The 12050-nt window shown below is 43.9% G+C and overlaps 1 protein-coding gene across 1 annotated transcript in view; it reads left to right on the top strand.

Moving 5' to 3' along the window:
• Positions 1 to 12050, top strand: part of LOC108873107 (SLAIN motif-containing protein 1) — a 148277-nt gene that overhangs the window by 37659 nt on the left and 98568 nt on the right. Inside the window, exon 2 of the mRNA XM_051066088.1 lies at positions 10229 to 10355. The gene's annotated coding sequence lies outside the window, so the exon portion shown is untranslated. The remainder of the gene's footprint in view (positions 1 to 10228; positions 10356 to 12050) is intronic.

Here is a 12050-nt window from a genome sequence, read left to right as displayed (position 1 = left end):
GCCAAAGAAGAAGAAGAGGAGGAGGAGGAGAAGAGGATGATTGGAGGCAGAGAAGAAGGATGGTGCACGAGGGAAGAGAAAGAAGGATTCTAGGAAGAGAGAAGGAAAAATAAGGGAGATGAGAAGGTGACAAGAAAGAAGAAAATAGACTGAAAAGAGCAGAAAGATAAGAAATTAAAACTGAAAAAAGAAACATGGAAAAGTGAAACAAGGATCACGTGAAGAGGACAAAAAAGAAAGGAAACCAAAGAAAAGGTGGTGAGAGGGAAACACAAAGACTGAGAGGGAAAGAGGACAAATTAGAGCTGAGAAATGGAGAAGATGGATGGTGCACGAGGCAAACAGAGAATGGAGGGGCGAGGTAGAGAGGAAAATTAATTTGAAGAAGAGAAAGTGGAGAGGAAACAAGATCTGAGCTGAAAAAGTTTAGAGGGGACTGGAAGAAACAATGTGAAAATGGGATGAAATTATGCAAAAGGGGAGAGAAATAAGTGAATATAAAGGAAATAAGGAGGAAGAGCCAAGGGAAGAAAAGGAGGAGAGACAAAAGAGGAGGACAAAAGGTTTGTGGAAGGATCTGCATGTATCCAGTTTGAGGAATGAAGGAAGGAAAGTGAGAACAAGAAAAGGAAGGGAGAGAAGAAGGTGGTGAAGACCTAGGAGCCTGAAGAGGAATGGAAGGAAGGAGGAGAGAAAAAGAAAGACAAGTAGGCATGCAGGGAAAGTGAATGAGACAGGAGGGGAGGCCTCTTCGTCTAGACTCACTACAAAGAGTGTAATTAACAATAACAAAAACCTGGTTTCCCTTCACCTACTTCAAATAGACCGCCGCAGGTTACGACGAAGCGTTACCTTGATGTACCACAGCGTGCTCGCCTGCCGAGTCAGCGCCCGCGGTGCCGAGCTTTACCTTCTACTGCATTCTGATCACTCCGCCGCTCTCCAGTCCGATTAGGACGATTAATATTAATGGCTTGGCAGTTTCTCTCTGCTGATCAGAGCTCTCGACTGACTGGTTCCCAGCGTGGCGCCACACCTTGCTGTAGGTGACTGTCAGGTTTGATTATAGGCAGATTAAGGGCTCTCTTTCCCACTGCCGCTGTTCGACATACTCAGATAAGCAGTGTAAGCGCCGCACAGTTATTCACTGTCAAGAGAGGTGATTCTGTGAGGTTTGACAACACAGGCGAATGCGCCAGGCCACACTGTAAAAAGTGTCTTACTGATCTCCAGTTGTGGAGTTTTTAGTTACACCAGGGAACCAGGTAAAACACTCATTTAAAATACCTGTTTTAATCCAAGTGGAAAATAGCAGGCAATTAAACTAATTGGTCACAAACAGCACAGAATTTGACCAAATCTATTACACATGGAAGTGAAACACGAGCAGCTTGTGCCATACTAGAATCTCCAATATGGCTACCGAGTGTGTCCAGTGCGATGCAGAGCAGGAGCAGATAGCATCAGGGCTTTATAGTAAACAGCACTCACAGGCTTTTTCCACAGTGATGGATGAGGCAGCAGGGCTGACAGTGGCTGAAAGGTAAAAGTGTATCCAGCATTAAGAGGCAGGAGGAGGGGAGGAGTGCTTCCACCACCTTGCAGTTTAAGTCACTGGGAACACATATGATGCTGATTCAGCATTCCTAAGCTTCAGACAGCCCTGTTTTGTCTTCACATGTTGCTGCGGGAGCTGTGTGGATCATACTGTTGATTCATCTCATCAGCAGGGTGTCGTTTACTTTTTTATTTGTGCTTCTTTGGCTAATTCTACTGAGTTCTTTTTTATTGAAAAGATAAACCAGAAACCTGAAACATATCGCTTCCTGTTCAGCAGGAAATAACTACAAATGGAAAAATCTTCCCATTATTTGGAAACATGTTGGATCACTGTTTCCTTATGGTAGTCTGTGGTAGATAGGAGTGTAATGTGTGAAACACACCCTATATTATTAAATTAATGCCCATTTCTGGGCAGAATTAGCTCAACTCCGCCTGAGCCGCATCAGTAATTACAGTAACGGTGTCGGGTCGTGTTGCGGCGGACGGCGTTAATCATGTGCCATCAAACCCAGGCTCCTTTGAGAGCCAATCAGGTATCAGATTGCTTGGGGGTAAAGAAAACAAGGCTGAGTGAGAGAGGTGTCTGGCCGCTGTACCCAGCCTCATCTGTCTTCCTCTCGACAAGGGGGGCTGCCTGACCCTTGACCCCCGCAGAGAGCTGCAGCATTCATCATGACACGTTAGGTAATGTGGTTAACTACCTACTTCCTCTGTCAGGACTGGGGCTGCTGTAAGGGATTGTGGGGCGGTTTGTGTCCAGGTAGACGATCCTTCTTTCTGCCGAATCTGACAAAGAGATCGGATCGTTATAAAGCGATCTGTAGCGGTCGCAGGTGAAAAATGAGTGTAGTCCATCATTGGGTGCTTTGGCGTTTGAGATGTTTTCTCCTCCCTCTGAGTCTGTTGTGCCGCTGCTGTCGTCTAAGGTGTTAAATGACCTGTCAAGTGCATATGTGCGAGGGGAAGCACACACGGGACATACAGACCTGTCTCAAAAACTGATCTGTGTCTGTGTGTCATTGCAAATTAGTTTTAACCTGTGTGGCTCTGATATAATAATTTTCCAGTCAGTGATTTACCTAAAAGTGTAGGTCAGAGTGAAATGATTAAGCCTTCTAAGCAAGTAAAAATCATACAACAGCTGCTTTTAGGGAAAATCCTGACACATTCCATCAAATTTCTATAGATAATAGCATCATTTATAGGTGGCAGCCAACAGGTCCTGCAGCCTGGTTGTCTGTTGACTCCTGGTTGGTCCTAAGCCAGAGCAGGACTTCCATCATCATCAGCAGGCAGGAGGAGCAAATGACGAGAACCTCACCCTGATATAGGACCTTTGATTACTTTAGCTTTCTTGAGCGTTACAGTGAGAATGGTCTCGTAACCAAATAATAAAATGCATTGGAAAATAGTTCCTTTGTTGACCTCACTTCTCATCCTGTTGAAGAAGTGAAGCCTTTCCTTATTCCCCTGCACCTCGGTGACCCGCCTGATTACCCTCATCAGTGTTTCAATCTGCTTTCTTAATCTGCAGACAGAAAAACATTCACAGATGACTCGGATGAGCTGATATCCAACTTCCTGTTCATGTTAGGAGACGAGCTGAGTGATATTTTTGCCGGATAAACTCAGCTGCAGTGTGATGCTACTGTATGCACAGAGGACTTAATTGATTGTGTGCAGTTTCAGTGGCTTAGCATCTGGCGCTCGTGATAATCCCCCTTCTGTCCTGCATCAGTCGGACGTATTGATGAAGCACTCAGGGCTGTAGTGCTACATTTACTCGGCACATTAGCCCATTACAGTTATGGGCAGACAAGTAAGTAGAGACTCTTTACCTGAAGAGGGATCGTTTGTGTGGAGAGAAGCAAAACAGGCTGCATGTTACTGCTCTCTGCTGAGTGCTCTGTGAAAACCCAACCCTCAAATGTTTTTATCTGTTATTTTTCACCAACCGATTACTACATGAACACACAGAGAAAACAGTCTAGCTTGGCTTCTTTGTAACCTTTTTAGTTTGCTTAACAGCAGGTTAAAGTAGATTATTGCGCTGCATTATATTACATTGGCTTTTTTACAAAAAAGAGAAACTGGTCTTTACTCTGCAGTGCATCAAAAGCTCAGATGAGAGTAAAAACATGTACCTGTAGTTTTCTAGATACATACAGTTCTTACTTTAGATACATGCAGTACATAGTTAAAATAGTTTTAAATGCTAATTGGTTGTTTTCACATTTCTTGAGTTGGTGAGTGAACATGAAAATAATATTTGTCTTCTTCCAAATGGACATAGACTATTTCTGGGCTCTTCACATGTAAAACACTGTCATCTTTCCAAAGATTTCTGTCAGTTGCAGTTTTTTTTAAAAGGAAGAATTTCCACTCACCATCCACTATTGTTTACTGTGTCAAAGGAAGAGTTAAATCTTATTAAAACCTATAATTTTCATGGAAAGATGAATAGATATGCAGCACTCTGAGAGAGATTTTCAGTGTCTTAATTTTGAAATTGCTAAAGGATAAAAACAAAGTTGTTTTCTTACACTGTTTTGACTTGTTAAAACACTGAACACCATCGTCTTTCCATTGATTTCCATGAACTACCACTTTGAACAAAAGAGTTTCTCATCGCATTAATAAAAGCTTAAACAACAGTGAACTTGTCTTAGCAGCAAATTCTGGGTGATTTGGTGGGTTTAGAATTACCGAACGATAAAGTCAAATTATTCCTCTTCTTCCAAACAGATACACACTGTTTTGACCTCTTCAAATATTTAACAGCATCATCTTTCCATAGATTTCTATAAATTGCCATTTTGATGTATGATTATGTGCGCTCAGGGGCATCTTGTGCTGAAATGTTGTGGAAGTACATTCAGTCTGGGGAGTCTTTTCTGTTTGTTGTGTCAATAAACAGCCACCTAAGGCCCTTCAGGAATCTGACAAACACCACTTGATCTGTGGTGCGAAGACCATTAGGGCCAGGTATATTGATGGCGCTGCGCCGCCACAGCCCAGCTCTCCTAGCGTGAGGCAGCATCCGTGCCGAGAGGACACTTGTTCACTGTGTGTTTCCAATCACACGCCGGCCGTGCCGAGATGCCTAATGGCCTCGCGCTCAGCCTGTCGCAGGAAAGCACCCGGCACACAGCGCATGCGCTCCCGACCAGCCTCCGTCCCATTGGGTGCAGTTCGGGGGCTCGGGCAGATGGGATACAGGCACCGGGAACAGGGAAGAGGGGGAGGATTTGAAGGGGAGAGTGAGGGCGAAGGGATGGCGAGCGTGTGTGTGTGTGCTGCCTCTGCCCATCCGTGCATTCAACATGCCATCCAGAGACCCCCTTTTGCGAACTGCCCATGCTTCATTAGGATGCCAGGATAATGGCCAACAAGCACGCGCCGTGACACACCATTTCCTGTGCGCTGAGCTCTCCAACCACGACAGATGTCGACAGTGCCGCCGCCGCCACTACTAGGGGCCTCTCCACTTCCTGCCTGCTTGGCCGAGCCGCCGTCCCACCGCCAGGGAAGAAGGGGCAGCCGGGGCAGTCGTATACACCAAAACGGGCACTGTTGCCAATCTGAGCCTCTTATGGTGTGGGGGATGTTGTTTGTCCTTTTTTTTTTTGTTTTATTTTTTTACCAGATACTTTTTAATTTTCCATTTTGGAGTTAATAGCTGATTTACTACTCAAGCGCTTGGGATTACAACACAGCAAAGGATCATTATGTTTCGTTCCCCACCTCACCACCACCTCCCCTCCAAAATCCAAATGATGTATCTGTAGACAAAACATAAACAGATGTTTCAGTGGCTGTTAGGTGTCCTCACAGGGGATGTGGATGAGGAGGGGGGGTGATCATTCGACATGTGTGTTTGTGAGCATCAGGGACAATGTTGTTTTAAAAGGTGTTATTATGCTTTTGCAGCGGCGGCGTGGCATGTGCACCGGTAATAATGTCGGGGCTGGATTTAGAGTGCTGTCACGGACGCATCAGGAGAGGGAGCAGGGGCCATGGACCGAGGCTAATGGAGGCAAAACAACCTCCAGCTCCTGCCCCTGCTGTCCAAAAATCAGCTTTTAGAGGGAAAACACAGGCCACCTCTCAGCACCCGCGCAACACGATACGTCAATATGAGAGGCAATTTAATCCCCTCATTTGAATATGCATCCTCCAAAAAAAACCCTCCCTCCCTCTCCTCTATGGCGTTTTTGAACCCCGACCAGATTTCAGGACCATGGGGGGAGGAAATTGTTGTACATTTCCTGACAAATTGAGTTAAACGGACATTAAGTAGGGCTTTAAGAAAACAAATGGTCGTCTTTATCACAGGTGGACACTGATGGCTTAATGGGGGCCTGTGAGCTGATCGTATCACCGGCTAATGGCTTGACAGGATGCATTAAGGTTTTTGTGTAAAGAACTGGCGAGCAGGGGCCAGGCAGAATGGCGAAATGCAGACCTGTCAAGTGCTACGTGTCCCCTTTTTTTCGTGCGAGGAAGCAGATGTTTGTGTATATACGGTGGACTGGCAGAGGGAGGCCAGCAGCAGATGCCTGTACCGGTGCCAAGGTTCAGGATTGTACAGACGGTACATGTTCAGAGAGAGAGAGCTGCCCTCCCTCTGCCATAGGTGGCTCCCCAGCTGAACGACCCCCCCACCACCTTCTCCCTCGCCCCCTTCTGCTTAACCACCGCAGAGTCCGACCCCTTTTATTTATTCATCTATTTGTTGAATTATTTACTCATTCCATCGCGTGTTTGGCCGTTTAACGACCCGCCTGGAGGCACGAGAGAGATGGAGCGTTTACTTCAGGGACAGATGACCGTTCACTTCATTTATTGAGAAAATAAAAGCAAATGCTATAACACTATGGGCCTTTACAGTGTGTGCTAAAGAGGTAAAGACTTTTGTTCCCAAATATGACACTTCAGTAAATGAATGAAACACGTCATACGATTAGCTTTTGATGCTGAATTATGTTGCAAAATTCAGTCCACCTATTGAAACCACATATCACAGGCCTTTACAGTCTCTTCTGGAGGTGATGGGATCATTTTAGAAAGTAAAAAAAACAGAGAAATTTACACTTACTTTGCCAAATAATTGCTTTTAGCTCTCACTTTGAAATGAAACCTCTAATGTCATTTGCACCACAGATAAAACCTTCAGTGATGATGCCTTTAGATGGACATTGAACCCAAATTTATAAAAAGACATATTTTCTCCTGCACCCTCAGGGTCATGCAGATAATTGCAGTTTTATGTGCTGAGGTTTTAGATATACTGTATGTCTCTGGGATTTCTACCACTGCCTCTATACAGTGGTGGTGAATGCAGTTTTGTTCAGTACTCTTTGTAGAGAGAGTGATGTGTTGGATTGGTGGATTTCCTGATGTAGCTTTTGAGCTTTTAATCCAAAATTTGATATTGATAGATAGATAGCACATGTTCTCTTAAATTGAAACTGATTAGAGTTAGTCAGGTTTGTAGGAAACATTTGAGTTTTTTGACGAAATCATATGTTGCCTATATATGCCTTTAAAATATGTGATGTCTGAGCGCTTCATTTGCACTTAGATAGCATCTGAACTGACTGAAAACATTAAATCATGAATGTCACATAATGACACTGTAAAAAAAACTCTTTTGTTCAGGTATAGTGTTTGAAATCATCACCCAGACAAATATCATCCTGTGGGTTCATCACATCATCTAATTCTTTTGTTATTAACATCTATTGAATGAATACACCAAAGTGTCAGAGCAATAATGGGGAGCACCTCAGCCGTTCATTATGAGATGGTGTGCATGTATAAGGTAGTGATGCGGTTCGTCGACGTTGATAATCCCTCTGAGCACCTCAGCAACCTCTGTTCACTCTTACTCACCATTTCCCAACACGGCGGAGGATCACAGCCTCTCCTCTGATACCTCCCTGTAGTTTTGACTTTAAGAGGGAACTTTTTCTTTTCTGCCCCCCTCCCTCCTCCTCCCTCTCCCCCCTGCCTTCACCCCGACGGCTCCCCTGCTTTGGAAAGAGAGCTCTGCTTTGCTAAGGTACAGCTTGTTTTATTAACATCAAAAGCGCCCGTGGGAGACGGCAGTGATCAAATTCCCCTCTAATTAAAATGAACCTGGGTTGAGAATGTTGCGCTGTTTAATATGTACAGAACGGTGCTGATTGCACAAAGCGGCTCCTCCTTTTGTTGGCGCGGATAATGCAGGGCCCGTTGAGACGCTGACGTGGGTGGAATGAGTGTACCTACGGAGCATCCTCGCGATCTGGGTGATGTCCTTATTGCCGTCTGATGTGAGACTGATGTCAAAAGTGGCTGGTGAAGCCTAAGCCTCACCTCGCCTTTAATTTGGAGGGTGATTGATGGACCTGGAGGCGATGTTGCAGAGCGTTCAACTCCTGTCTAGGTTGCCTCCTCCACCCTTTACCGAGCCAGCGCTGTTTGGCAGCCCTTCCCTCGTCCTTGCTTCCCAGGATGCCTCTAAACTTTCTCAAGAGTTCAAGTTCACTTTGCACTTCGTCCTCAGCTTGTAGTGCGAGTATCACCATAATAGAGCATGTTGTATTTGCAAAAGCTCTCCATCCTTCAGGGTCAAAGACGGGGCATATTGTTTTCTGCATATGCATGTGTATGATTCAGAAAAAGACGATATATTTTAAAGGGAAAACAAGAACAATATCTCTGTTTGCTGCTTCCTCTATACTGACCTTAATGGCATCAGTATAGATCATAAGTCACATAAACTTTAATGTATCCTTTGCAGGTTAAAGCAAGGGCCAAGTCTACTGTTGGCTTTGTGCTGTAAATTGTTCTCTGGCACATCAACCTGTTCTTTCAGTTTAGTCCCCACTTGTGATGAGAATCCAAATTTGTTTGACGGGTTGTTGAAGCTCCTCCTCCTTTCTGGACGTCCCCTCTTGCTCAGGGGCTTAACATTCAGGTTTGGACTCTGGTTATGACTTTGCAGTGTTCTGCAGAGAGGTGAGATGAGGGATACAAATTCAATTTAGGTGTTTCTGCCGATCAATGACACCAATCCAACCTTGATCTCAGGTTATGAATACCTGAGCAGATGTTCCATGTAAGGCATACAGATGACACATGCACAGCAACTCTAGAAAAAGAAATCCAATTCTTGGTTTGATGATTTAGTTCAGTGAGTTGTGAAGGATTAATCTCTTTGCTTATATTTAGATATGTGTTCACAAGGATTTCTTTAAATGCAGTTAAGGGTTCAGTGTGACCTTTAACCCCTACACTGCTAATAGCACAAGGACATAATGCTGCAGTAAAACAGGGAAACCCTGAGCATATCATTTCTAACATTGTTGATTCTACCATCAGGTTATCTTTAAAGGAGCTACTTGTACATTTTTGCTATTGTTACATAGCCAATGTTAACATTAGCAGCTGCTTGTTTAACAGTCTAGAAGACACATTGCAAGTAAAGTATCAAATTTCATTCCTTTACTCACCAAGAGCTGTCTCCAGTGGTGGAAAACAAAGCCAATGTTTTGTTTCTTTTTTGGAAGTTAGCGGAAGTTGAAACAAAAATAGCGATAATTTACAACCCAACTCCACTCCTGACATGAAAAAGAGTTAGACCTACATGTTCTGGGAGGAATACCAACACACCATGATTCTGAGGTTCATGTTTACTCCTCCAACATCATTTTATAAACATGTTTGATGTGATTGATTCAATCAAAACCCCTAGAGGCATTTTTGAAGCACACAAATGTGGTAGAGTTGCAACTATAATAACTGCCTAAGACTTCTTATAAAACATAATTTACAGCTTTTACAGTAGATAATTAGTTTGAACTGCTCCACCGGAATATTCACAAACATCCTCTTTAGGTGTGCAGTCATCATTAATTTACCTATTTTTCTTTTGTGGCAGGAGGTAGCAACACATATATCACAGAGTCAGAGACACAGATTGGATATTCTTTTTTTGATTAGGAATGAAAGATAATGTTCAGGTCGTGATCTTGCTCCAGAATGGACATCCAGACTCATTTGGGAAGAAAACTCTTCGTTTGTGTTTGTGAACATTTGTTAAATGTGCAGCACATATAATCAGCACACAGCACCACATTCAGTCTGAGTGGATTCCTGCAGACTTGAATCCAGGCTTTGCTTTTTACAGCCATCCCACCCTGCTGTCACACTCTGGAGCAGGTAGCTTGCACTCCATTAAACAAACACTGTGGCCCCTCACTTTTATTTGACATTTTATTTGGCTGTGACAAACGAGCAGCAGTTGGATTATAACATAATTTGTCTCCTCTTTATTACCGGCACAAAGGACACCATTCATTAATTATTCTGCCGTTGCCGCTCAACACTAACTGGAAAGGTCCCTCTTTGGACAGATGGCGAGGACAATGTTATTTATATCAATCAGTCCAAAATGTTCAGCGAGGATTACTATTCCTTGGACCGCTTTGATTTATGTCTCTGCACCTCACCCCGTACCCAACCTCACCGGCTCCTGCAGGGACACTTTAATCGAATGGGAATTGAAAACAGACTGGCGAGGCAGGCAGTGTGTTTCGGCATGTTTATTTATACATCTCACTTTTCTTTTTTTCTCCCCCTTCTAAACTAAAGTTGTTTTGCTGTTGTTTCTTTTCAGGGGGGAGGTTTAACTTCCAGGACTCTGCGGCTGACAGAGGAGTTGTTCATGTGACACAAGACTGAAATCCACGTTTCCTTCAGTTGTCGTGAGTGTCTACCTGTGTGAGGATGAAGATACTTTACAGGTAAGGACCTTCTGTTCATGGGAAACTCCACTTGAAGAGTGTTTTTAAAACTGCAGTATGAGGCATCTCACTGTCTGTGTTATTTTAACGTGGGTGACTGGCAGGGCCAGCTCTAGTCTTTTTAGGGGCTTTACACACAGTGTCCCCTAGGGACTCCTTTCACTTTTAACAACAATTAAATACATTTTAGAATCACTAAATATGGATTAAGAACAACCTTTTCTGTAAAGGTAAGTGCAAATATGAAATATAATGCAAAAAATGAGCTATAAGAGATCATTTTCTTGTGTGTGCAAATCCATAATATTTCTAGCAATCTCAATCCTGAATTGTATTCTAGCACCTACAAATCCCTCCAAGATAAGCATTGTTACCTCTAGATTGTATATATGTCATAATCCAAAAATGTGTCTTAGTGAAACTAGAAAACACACTGTCCACCATATGTCCTGACTATTGCATATTATTAAATGCATACAGTATATTCCTGTTGGTTTTGCACAGCCTACTGTATATGCCTCTGGTTCTGATTCACCTGCATGAGGCAGGATAAATGTGCTGCAGTTTGTAGGAGTTAGAATAATGAATCTAAAGCTGCATAACATGCTCGTTCAGTACAAACAGAGACAGGCAGGTCTGCCCCTGACACCGCCTCTAACAAGTCATCATTACCTTTCTTCTCTGCATGCTAACCAGTCCCAGAGCAACACTTGGTAGCTGGGTGCCGTGATTTACGCGTCTGTGTGGAAAGAGAAAAAAATATATTTTGTAATGAATACCATTTACGGAGTAATTAGTTTTATGCAAACTAGTGAAGATGAAAGCAAAAATCTTTATAAATTATGAATCATGTTATAAGTTATCAGGGGTGCTTATCATCGAGTTAACGCACCTCCCTGTTAATTAAAAATGTTCACACGGAGTCAAAGGAGGGAGATAGTTCGCCGGCAGACTCATCAGGTAGCTGTGTCTCAGAGAAAACCAATTCTGAAGGAAGCCTTTGTTCTTGCTGCTCACTCTTCAAATCTGAGATCAGGGCCAGCTCTCAGATGAGAGAGGTAAACAACAATAAGGTAGCACGACAGCGAGAGAGAGGAAGGGAAACGAACACTGACAGGTGTAAGAACATCATTAAACACTGGCAGGAACACAGCAGCAGACAGTGGACAAAAATCACCCTGACAGAAGACATGAGCTCTAGGTAAAACCCACTCTGATTTCCCCTCTTTTCCCTGTCTGAATCTACATTCTTCCAAACGTTTGCCCATTGACTAGAAAAATCTCCCCGGGCCCCTGATGGTCCCTGGCTCGGTGCAAGGATGCCCAGGCGCTACAGCAACGCTCATAAAAACTCAATTCATCAAGACGAGCGTAATTTGCTCCGAACGGAAAGCGCCACAAAAGGGGGCGAGCTTGTCAGCGAGACAGGTGGCTGGAGATCTCGCTCTGATACTGAGCGATATGAATAATAGATTCTGCTAAATGTACGCCAGGACCCGGGCTGTAAACACAGCTGCCTCCTTTCCCTTCCAAAAGAACAGCTTGGCTGGATGAGAAGCCCGAGCGCTCTGCCTCCACCTGAGGACTGGGGGGAGGAAAGGGAGGAGGGGGGTGATTAACTAATCAAATGCACGGGCTAAATAGGAGGCAAGGAGAGAAAGAGGAGACAGACAAAGCGAGGGGGGGGGGAGAGGT

Source organism: Lates calcarifer, linkage group LG7_2 (assembly GCF_001640805.2).
Source record: "Lates calcarifer isolate ASB-BC8 linkage group LG7_2, TLL_Latcal_v3, whole genome shotgun sequence".
In the NCBI taxonomy this organism is placed as follows: domain Eukaryota; kingdom Metazoa; phylum Chordata; class Actinopteri; family Centropomidae; genus Lates; species Lates calcarifer.
This window is presented reverse-complemented; position numbering and strand designations above follow the sequence as displayed.